The sequence below is a fragment of the Lycium ferocissimum genome, chromosome 4 (assembly GCF_029784015.1).
Source record: "Lycium ferocissimum isolate CSIRO_LF1 chromosome 4, AGI_CSIRO_Lferr_CH_V1, whole genome shotgun sequence".
Taxonomy (NCBI): Eukaryota; Viridiplantae; Streptophyta; class Magnoliopsida; order Solanales; family Solanaceae; genus Lycium; species Lycium ferocissimum.
The window spans coordinates 250,693-261,210 of record NC_081345.1 but is presented as its reverse complement, the minus strand read 5'-3'; positions in this window follow the sequence as shown (position 1 = coordinate 261,210).

Here is a 10,518-nt window from a genome sequence, read left to right as displayed (position 1 = left end):
GTCCATTTGAAGTACTTGAACGACTCAATGATAATGCATACAAAATTGATCTTCCACCCGAATACCAAGTTCATAACACCTTCAATGTGTGTGATCTCTCTCCTATGGTGGTGCAAGATGATGATCCCTTAAATTTGAGGACAAATTCTCTTCAAGAAGGGGAGAATGATACAATTCGAGTGGTGACCTTTTATAAGGAGCCAAGCGAGGGAATTTCAAGCTATGCAAGCATTGTTCATGAGGAGGGACATACTTGAATACACTCTAGCACCTTCCCGGGGATTTCAAGTATTCATGATAGCATGGGAGGATGGTTTGGAGAAGAGGGTTGAAGATGGTCGTGCTTGCAATGTGGCTATTACTTGAAAATTTGCAAATTCAAGCTTTGTTCCCAAAAGAAGACACCTAAACAAGGCACTTACTTCATTAAGGGTAAAAGTGTAATAATGTAGTTGTCTTCTTTTGAGCTTTAGTATAAATAGTAGTTTCTTTCATTTGGAAGACTTAGACTATTTTGATTATTGATATTTTGAGATGGTAAACACTTTGAGTGTGAGAGCTTGTTTAGCCTTGGATTGAATTCTTGTCGAGAGGATTGGTTATTAGGGATTCCAAATCTCTCTTGGTCATCCTAAGAATTTGGTGTTTCTTTTGTTCTTAATTTAGAGGTCTTAGTTTTCTATAACTTTGGTTGCTAAATTAGGTCTTAAGTTGTGTCAAATTATCTATCCTTTTCTTTTCTTGCATTTTAATTCTATTTTCATTTTTAATCTTGCATCAAGTTTTTTATAACTTCGGTTGCTAAATTAGGTCTTAAGTTGTGTCAAATTATCTATCCTTTTCTTTTCTTGCATTTTAATTCTATTTTCGTTCTTAATCTTGCATCAATTAGACACAGTGTATGTTCGGGGTGTACATGTTGATATCTCAGCCCGCACAATCAATAGGTTTTATTTTGGTGATGACTTCGTGGCACCGATCACAGTGGAATATGATAATAAATTTGAACGAAGAGCTGAGCAATCTGTGAGGGAATGGTTTGCGACGGTGATGGCTAGAGGGCCGGCGGACAAGGCCCCATGGGTGAAAAACTTGGCTGCCAAAATACATAAGGCGGATATCAGCTTGGAAGCTAAATTTTGGTGGAATTTCGTCATATATCGGGTTCGCACGAGCGAATAACATAGTCACACCGGGACGGAAAGCGATGGTTGTGGCTGGCATGTTATCCATGTACCCAATGAACTTGGGTGAATTGATCAGTAGAGCCATTCGGGCACGCGTACCACAGGAGGCGACAGCCTTGATATTCCCGTGCCTTATTACACAGTTGTGTAGGTTGGCCCCGAGGGAGGCACATTGATACATTCGTAGCCACTCTCTCTGGCCGAACAAAGGTGTGTGACATCACACGAGTAAGGATGAGACCCTCCGTACATCTCGAGCCACCGCACTTCATTGCTAGATCTCGCGGATGAGCGGTGAGCATGTTATTGATTCGGTGCCGGGCGGGCGCGATTGATCCGGGCACGGAGGACCGTCCACGAGAGGCCTCCACACCATCTGTAGCTGATGCTACCCCTTCTTCAGAGGCACCACCTCGGCCTGCTGTCCCATCTTCATCTCCTATTCCTCCTTTAGTCGTAGCATCGGCCTCCGAGGATCTCTTTGTCCTCAACAGCGCCAACTTTAGAGAGCTTGCCTTCAAGGCAGAGCGAGCTGATCAGCAGGTGACCCGGATATTACTGCAGTTGGGGAGGGTTTGTTCGCAAAGAGATTGCACCGGAGCCGGAGCCCTCTTCGGAAGCTGTGGAGAGGCATCACGCCAGGGTGAATGCGCGGTGACAGGTTTAGGCGAGATGCGGATACTCACTATTGAGAAAAGAGTGAGAGTGGCACTTCGGGAGATTTGAAGACCGAGCTTGATCAGCTCAGAGCTGAGATTAAGGCCCTTCGTGCAAGAGAGAAGGTTATTATGGATGACCCGACACCACCTACGCCAGTCGCCAGCATTTCAGACTTGATCAAAATAGTTGACTTAGTGTGATACAAGACCAATTCCATCGATCTTCATGAAAATGGAGTCTTTGAAGATCATGGGAGGTCCACATGGGACCTAAGCTAAGCTCTGATACCAATTGATACAATAACGGATACACGAAAACGAGAAATTAAAAGGATAAACAAAAGGAAAAGAAAGATAGATAGATTGACACAAAAATAGGCACAATTAGGCAACCAAGGTTCTTCAATAACCAAGACCTCCTAATTACACTCTAGATAGCACCAACCTCTTAGGATGACCTCAAGGGAATTGAATTCCCAAGCAACCAATCCTCTCACAATCAATAATCAACAAAAGCCTACCAAAGGCCTCTCACAAATTTCTCTCTCTAGAGATAACCCTAAAACACTCAAAATATTCATCATTCATCAAAAAGTCCCTCAATCAAATAAAAGACAAGCTATATATACAAGCTAAGTGAAGAAGACTAATAGGCAATTACAATGCTACCCTTAATGAAGTAAGGGCCTTGTTTGGCTAGTCTTCTTAGTGTAGTCTTCAATTCAAGGATTTGCCTTCAATGGCCAAACACGTCCCTCCTTGCATAGATGGCCCTCTAATCAACCTTGCATGCATGGCCTTCTTGCAATCATAACCCTCCTTGCGCAAAGTAGCCACTTGCACAAATAGCCCTTTGCGCAAATAGCCATCTTCCGACCTTGAATCCCCAAGCTTGCAATTGTAGCCACTTTAAGAGGCAAGCCTTGGGACTTGAACTTTTAAAGCCTTCCATCCAAGCTATCTCCCATATCTTGAAGGCCATCCCATGTGGACCTCCCATGATCTTCAAAGACTCCATTTTCATGAAGCTCGATGGAATTGGTCTTGTATCACAAATGATAGGTGTTATGTAATGGGTGTCTAACATTGTATATATATATATAATGGGTTGTGATGTGTTTTATTATTTCTCATATTCATTGTTAGTTAGTGGTCGCAAACACTTGCTTATGCACAAACCCTAGTTTGTTTAGAAAGATGAACTAGGGTGCGAGTTGAAATAATATAACAAGGACTCGGGGCGCTAACCCTCATTTAATGAACTCACTTAGGGATAAGATGAGTTCTACTTGGCATATTTAATCGATCTTACTTGCAACTTTTCTACATTTGGGAAAATCATGAAAAGAAATACTTTCTAACTATTGAAAAATGTTAGGAAGTGCATTAGAGATTAAGTGCATACAAAACCCTGACCCATTAGAAATATATCATATATCACCCATAGCATAACATCTAATCACTTAGTCTTATTCTTAAATACTTACAGTGATATCACTGCCCTTGTACAACTTGTATAAAGGGACGCAACTTTGGTTCTTTCAATCCAAACAAATTTCAAATACTTCAAAATAGCAAATACAAACCAAACCTCTCCTCTATACTATTCGGAATAAAATTAAAGTTTCTAGAGATTAGTTACATATATAATTAGTATTTTTTTCTCTCCATATTCCCTGTGGGATTCGACCCCAACCTTGTTTGGGTTACTATATTTGACAATGATGCAAGAAAAATAACAAAGATAGAAAGAAGACACAATTTGAATATCAATTGGACAATAACTAGAAGAACTAGTCCTAGTTACCTCCCAAAAGGATCAAAAGGTACCTATCCTATTCGAACTTAATCCTCAAGAGAATAGCCATCTCTTGCAAAGACGCTTAACTTGGAGATCAAACGGAGCACGACCCTCCACACATTCAATTTGGACTCCGCCAAATTAACACTAGTCATTCAAGACTAAAGGGTTTCAATAATATTCAATATTCATATATTTCAAGAAAATAGAGTTCCTTAATGATTTACAAGCACCTTTAAATAAGGTTCTTAAAATATACTAGTCAAAAGAAATAAATGAAAGTGTAGTCTTCTAGGTGCATAGAAGACTACAAAATGCATACTCCTAGAAGCCTAGAAAGCCACTATACATTATGAAAGTCAAAATAGCCTTTAATAAGCCTAGAAAACACAAAAAGGGAAGCTTCCTTCGTTCACATTAGACCAGCCCTCATGTTCACACTAGAGCTTCTAGAAGTCCTAATTTGGGTGCTAGACTTGTTCTTTACGTAGGGCATCTTGGGCTTCAATCCACATCCTCTCGAGCTTCAATTCCTCGGCTTGAACACTTGAGTAGTCACCATGGTAATTTGGATTGCATCATCCTCCCTTTCTTGGAAGAATTTCGTCCTCGAAATTACAATATTAATATCAACCTCGACCGCAAAGATCAACCTCAACCACATCATTATGGCATAGTTGGATCATCACCATGGCTATATACATCATTCTCCCTCTTTTTGAAAAGAATTTGTCCTCAAATTCGATCCCTGCAAAACATGGACGAGAATGAGTATGTGTAGCTTCCAAGTCTCAATCGGGTAACAATTAAGTAGCAACATGAGTGAATAATCATGATATAAAACCAGAGTGCTACAAAACTGCCCAAAGATAATAGAGATTACCGTCATGGATTTGGAAAGCCCAAGAAGAAGCATGAGCCAAGAAAACCTACCATCTTCATGGAGTTTACAAGTCGTGGTCGCATACCACAATGATTTCCAGGGAGGATCTTTCCAATGGCTCTCCACCTGATTCACCTTAAAATACACCAAATTCTTTCCAAGGCTAAGTACAAAACAAGTAGAATAACTCAACTGCCAATACCAAAGTAATGTACCAGCCCACCCCAAAGTCATCAATTCCAACAAGTTATAAACCTTATGATCAATTCCGGGGTCAAAAACAAAAATGGTCAACACATCAAGCTTAGCATATGTCTCAAGCATATCTACTAGTAACTCGAATAGTAACAACAAACAAGAGTGACAATGATGTATCCAATTACTACAAGAGTACTCCAGAGAAGCATGAATCATGAGGTAAGAATATGTGCCATCATTGATCTTAGAAACATCAAAGAGATCAAACCATGTGTAATGACCAGATTTCTCATACTTCTCTCGTCTTTTCCTTTGACAAGTACCCACAAAAAAGTCAAATAAGCAATCAAACTTATCAAAAGGAAGAATTTTACCTCTAAGATCGTGACTACTATCCCAGGATTCAAATGCATAACTTCCACATTTCAAGGTAAGGAACTTGGTATAGCCTATCTCAAGTGAGTGATCCATGTAAGGATCACAATAAGTAAAGTAATAGACACTAGAACAAGCATCCACCATTCTACTTTCCTTTTTCGCTTCAACTTTATTCACACCTAGACATTTCAACTCAAATTCTGCTCCTAGTGAGAACTCATCCTCACATTCTTCTTCACTATTAAAGAATTCAAATTATCTAGCACTACTTTCCCAATCCTCTTTAAGATCACTTCCTACATGTCTAGCACACTCAAAGTCACACTTTAAGTCCTCCACATCACAAAAGCTCCTAAAACAATCATGACCCTCATCATACGCAAACAAATAGTAAAGAAAAGTGCTACTTAAGGTCACTTCACCATCAGTAAGTTCACTTTCACAATCATGAATACTATTTAGCACAAGATCACGATTTGGACCACACAAAGAAGATTTATTACTTAAGCAACTTCCCACACTTTCCTTTCCAAGACAATGTCCTTTATCAAGTGAACTATCTAACAAGGAGTTAATTCCATCACAAGAAGAGTATTAAGAAATATAAACTCATCATTGAACAAACAAGCATCTCCAAGTAAAAATAGTTTCACTAGAAAGGTCTCACCCAAGTTCATATCATCATTGAATTCCACATGTTCAAACTCATCATTTAAGTCAATTTCATTATCATGCGCAGATTCAACATTAGAAAGACTCGAAGATGAATTGCTTTCTTCCTTATCAAACATGGGTGGTGTGCCTAATTCCAAACAATCACATTTATGGCCAACAATTCCATCATATCCAGAATAATCATCAACTAATAATGGAATATTACTCACACACACACAAGGTTCAAGATTGCTTTTTAAAGACAAAACATTAAAATCAATCAACTTGTTTTTACTCCTTCCAACCACAGAAGTTGTGTCTTTTGCATTAAGACTCTCATCACAAGTGTCAACACTAGTTTTCATCACATCAAACTCATAAGTAGTTTCAGTTTCAGGATCACAATCGAGAACAACTAGTGTATCTCCACAAGATTCATTCAGTTTATCATCACAAGACAAAGAAGATTTTAAGCCCAAACAAGATAATTCCTTAGTCATACTCACACAATCAACATGCTTAACATTAGCATCTAAAGTCAGTTAGAAGTACCTTTAGGCTCACAAGATTGATCTTCTTTACCTTCAAGTCCCGCTTTTGGACAATTCTGCTCTTCCGAAATTGTTGCATCCTTTTCATGAGTTTCCATTGTATGAGGCTCATTCTCAAGATTGTTTCCAATGATACCTACAAAAGAATTCAAACAACTAGAGGAAAAAGAAACATTGTGAGTGTTAGAGTGAAGAACTTCATCTCCTCATTATTTTCTTTTCTCTCATGTTCTTTTCAATTCCATTCTTTTGTTTCTTTTGTGGCGACCCACTCATTCCGATCAACCCGACTTCCCATTTTGCATGGCATTACACTCCCCTATAGGCATAGAAGAGACATATGCACTATTGGGATTTTCTTTCGGAAGTGGGAATGGAAAGAGAGGCCATCCTTCCTCGTCCATGACATACGTTATCCAATCTCGTGCATTTGGAACGTCGTGTTTTCGAAACCAGGGCTGTCCAAAGCATAAGTGACTTATTTTTAGGGGAAACACATCACATCGGACCATTTCAACATAATCTCCATGAGATATTACCACCTTGACCATCCACTCAACTTGATACCCATTATAGTCATATGGATATCTCTTTTTAACCCATGCCAAATTCAACCAATCAGCCGCATAAGGAGAGATGAATGTGGAGTCACACAAATCGTCAAGCTCTAGATCAAAGCCATTATACCCATAAACATTCACCTTCAATTTTTGAAACCTTGGCTTAGGCAATCTCTCTCCTTTTCTTAGAAACAGTGGTCCTCTCCTTTGTGTAAGCCATCTAGTTCTTACTTCCGATTGAACGGGTTTAGTCCTCATTGCACCTTCTTGGTCCATCATACCTGCATAACAAAGCTCAAAGAAAAGGTTATGAGTTAAAAAATCACCTTACTCACTCCCTTACTTTATTTAGGTGGCGCTCGGTTCACTCAATGATACAATAGGTTTGGTTCATTCCGTCTTGTAGTACTTGGCTTCCTCGGAATTGACCAACTCCTATTCAATCTCCCAAATTATACAAAAGATGCTACCTCTTCGGGATTAGAGTGAGATTATGGACTCTATAGTCGGACGACTCTTTTAATTGTGGCGCACTTGAGTCAAACAATTCATGACGAGTTAAAACGAGAAAAGCTTGAAAGAATTAGCACAGAAAAAGTTATAGCTCAAGAACTAGTAAACTTTGAGTAGGTAATTATTACTCAATGGATACTAGCTAGAAGTTATGTCACAAAGAAAGGATTAAGAAGCTTCCCAACCCCCCCTTAAAATGTGCAAGGCAGCCCCCTAAGTCTTTCTAATTAATATCCTTTGACCAACTTGTCTTGGAATTTAATTACTACAAGTTTCAATGTAGCTTCTCGCCTTCCCAAAAGATGACTAGGGACTTGCACACCTGACTTCTCATTTTCCCAAGAGGTGATTAGGAACATGGACACTTTTTTCTCAAGGTGACTGTTAGTCTTCCCAAGAATTGACTTAGGAACTTGTGTCAATTAATGGTTTGACTATTTGTTTGCCTCTACTCCCTTTCACACACCCCAAACTGATTTTTGACTTCTCCTAATGAGTGCAGCCCCCTTCTCCACATTTTGGAGGGGTTCAATGCACCAACTCCTTGGGAATTAACTCTTGACTAGTCCCTTTGACTTCCAAAACAGCTTTCACACTCCCTAACACCTTGAAAGCTTAACTTATCACCAAAATTAGATCAAACAAAGTTAGTAAATCTGAAATTATCAAGAACACACATGAATATTCACAAAATATTTATGAACACTCAAGAACACAAGTATTCAAAACATCAAAAATCAGATTCACCCAATAGATCAAGAACACCGAAATACTCCAAATCTTTCCAATTTTTGGATTCTTGCCCTTCTTAACTAGGAGAAATCAACCCAACAACTTTCAACCCTCAATTTCAACCTCTTCTATAAGACCCACTTTGAGTCTTCAAGTGTCAAGGTCTAACAATGGCGGAAATTAAAAATCTAACTTTAATTAACTCAAAACTTCAGATTTAGAACCTAAGAACTCTAAGGAACTTGAATCTAACACTAGAATCAACAACAAAACAAGGAATTCAAACGAATTTTGGATTATTTTTTTCCAGATTTTTTTTTTTTTTTTTTTGTGAATACCAAACCCAAGACTAGATTTGTTGGAACAAATCTATACTAGGCTCTGATACCAAATGATGCAAGAAAATAAAGAGAAAGAAAGAAGACACAATTTGAATATCAATTGGACAATAACTAGAAGAACTAGTCCTAGTTACCTCCCAAAAGGATCAAAAGGCACCTATCCTATTCGAACAATCCTCAAGAGAATAGCCATCTCTTGCAAACTGTTAGATCAAACGGAGGTCGTTCAATTTGGACTCCACCAAATTAACACTAGTCATTCAAGACTAAAGGGTTTCAATAATATTCAATATTCATATATTTCAAGATAGGTTCCCCTCAAATGATTTACAAGCACCTTTAAATAAAGTTCTTAAAATATACTAGTCAAAAGAAATAAATGAAAGTGTAGTCTTCTAGGTGCATAGAAGACTACAAAATGCATACTCCTAGAAGCCTAGAAAGCCACTATACATTATGAAAGTCAAAATAGCCTTTAATAAGCCTAGAAAACACAAAAAGGGAAGCTTCCTTCGTTCACATTAGACCAGCCCCTCATGTTCACACTAGAGCTTCTAGAAGTCCTAATTTGGGCTGCTAGACTTGTTCTTTCTGTCGGGCAGATCTTGGGCTTCAATCCACATCCTCTCGAGCTTCAATTCCTCGGCTTGAACACTTGAGTCGTCACCATGGTAATTTGGATTGCATCATCCTCCCTTTCTTGGAAGAATTTCGTCCTCGAAATTACAATATTAATATCAACCTCGAACGCAGCATCAACCTCAACCACATCATTATGGCACAGTTGGATCATCACCATGGCTATATACATCAGACAACGTCCGCTTTACGCCAATAATAGGTGTAATTTGAGCGTATCAGGAAGCAACCCAATGTGTAATAGTTTTAGATTTTTTTTTTATTTTTTTTATAGTGTCACGTGTTGTTTTGTTTTTGTTTTGCAGATTGGGGGAAGTCTGAGTACCCAAAGTTGAAAGCTAAGGAGCATGTTTGGGCTTAAGTGTGGGGTCATCCCGACCCTTAATGTTGAGGATTATGCTGCTAGCTAGGCCCTAGAGGGTCTCAGGGAGTATTTCTCACCCTTGTTTTTAATTTTTCTCTACTATACATGCATCGAGGACAATGCATATTTTTAAGTGTGGGGTGGGTACTTCCGATTTTTGAGGTCAAGGATGATTATGCCATAGGATTTTTTTATTTATTTCTTAGCCTTATAAATATATAATTAAAAACAAAAAACTAATAAAAATTCAAAAAGATTTTTTTTCTTTGTTCGTTCTTTTATTTTTCTTTTATAGCTTCTTTTTCTCTTTTAGCGACATACACCATCCACCCCCTTTGTGATAAGATTCAACCTAGGGAAACTCTAGAAAAACAAAGAACAAGAAAATCAAAATAAAAGGGGGATGAAGAATAGAAATGGAAGAGGGTAGATGGATAGATACTTGACCCAAGAGCAAGAAATCTATGGACAAGAAAGGGTATATCAAACCCTAACCCTTCCAATCGAATTTACAAACCCTAGAACCTAAGCAATTCGAATCAACAAACGACTCAAATGAATCCACAAATGAGCAACATTGAATTCGATGAAAATAAGCAATTCACTTCACAACTAGGAAGTAACACTTGGTTAACCAACCAAACAATCTATATTAATCTAAAGCTACCAACTACAATTCTCTCATAAGAGTTTCTTCATTCAACATAATCTCCAAATGAAAATAATCTAAGTCTAGTATTTATACTAAGAGACTTAAGAGCTAGGCTAGTTATTACAAGAATGCCATTAATGAGGCAAGGGCCTTGTTTGGCTAGTTGGATGTTGGCTTGAAATCCGAAAAGGCTCCTCTTGCACATATAGCCATCATCCAATCCTCAAGCTTGCAATTGTAACCCTTTTGCATCTATGGTCCTTCTTTGCACGTCTAGCCACATTTGCATTGATGTCCCTTTGCGACTCTAGCCACTTTGAATGTTGGCCTTCTTTCTTGTAGCTTCTTCTTTCATTCCCTCCAAGCTACTTTCCATACTTCATGGGCCTTCTTATGGGGCTTTTGT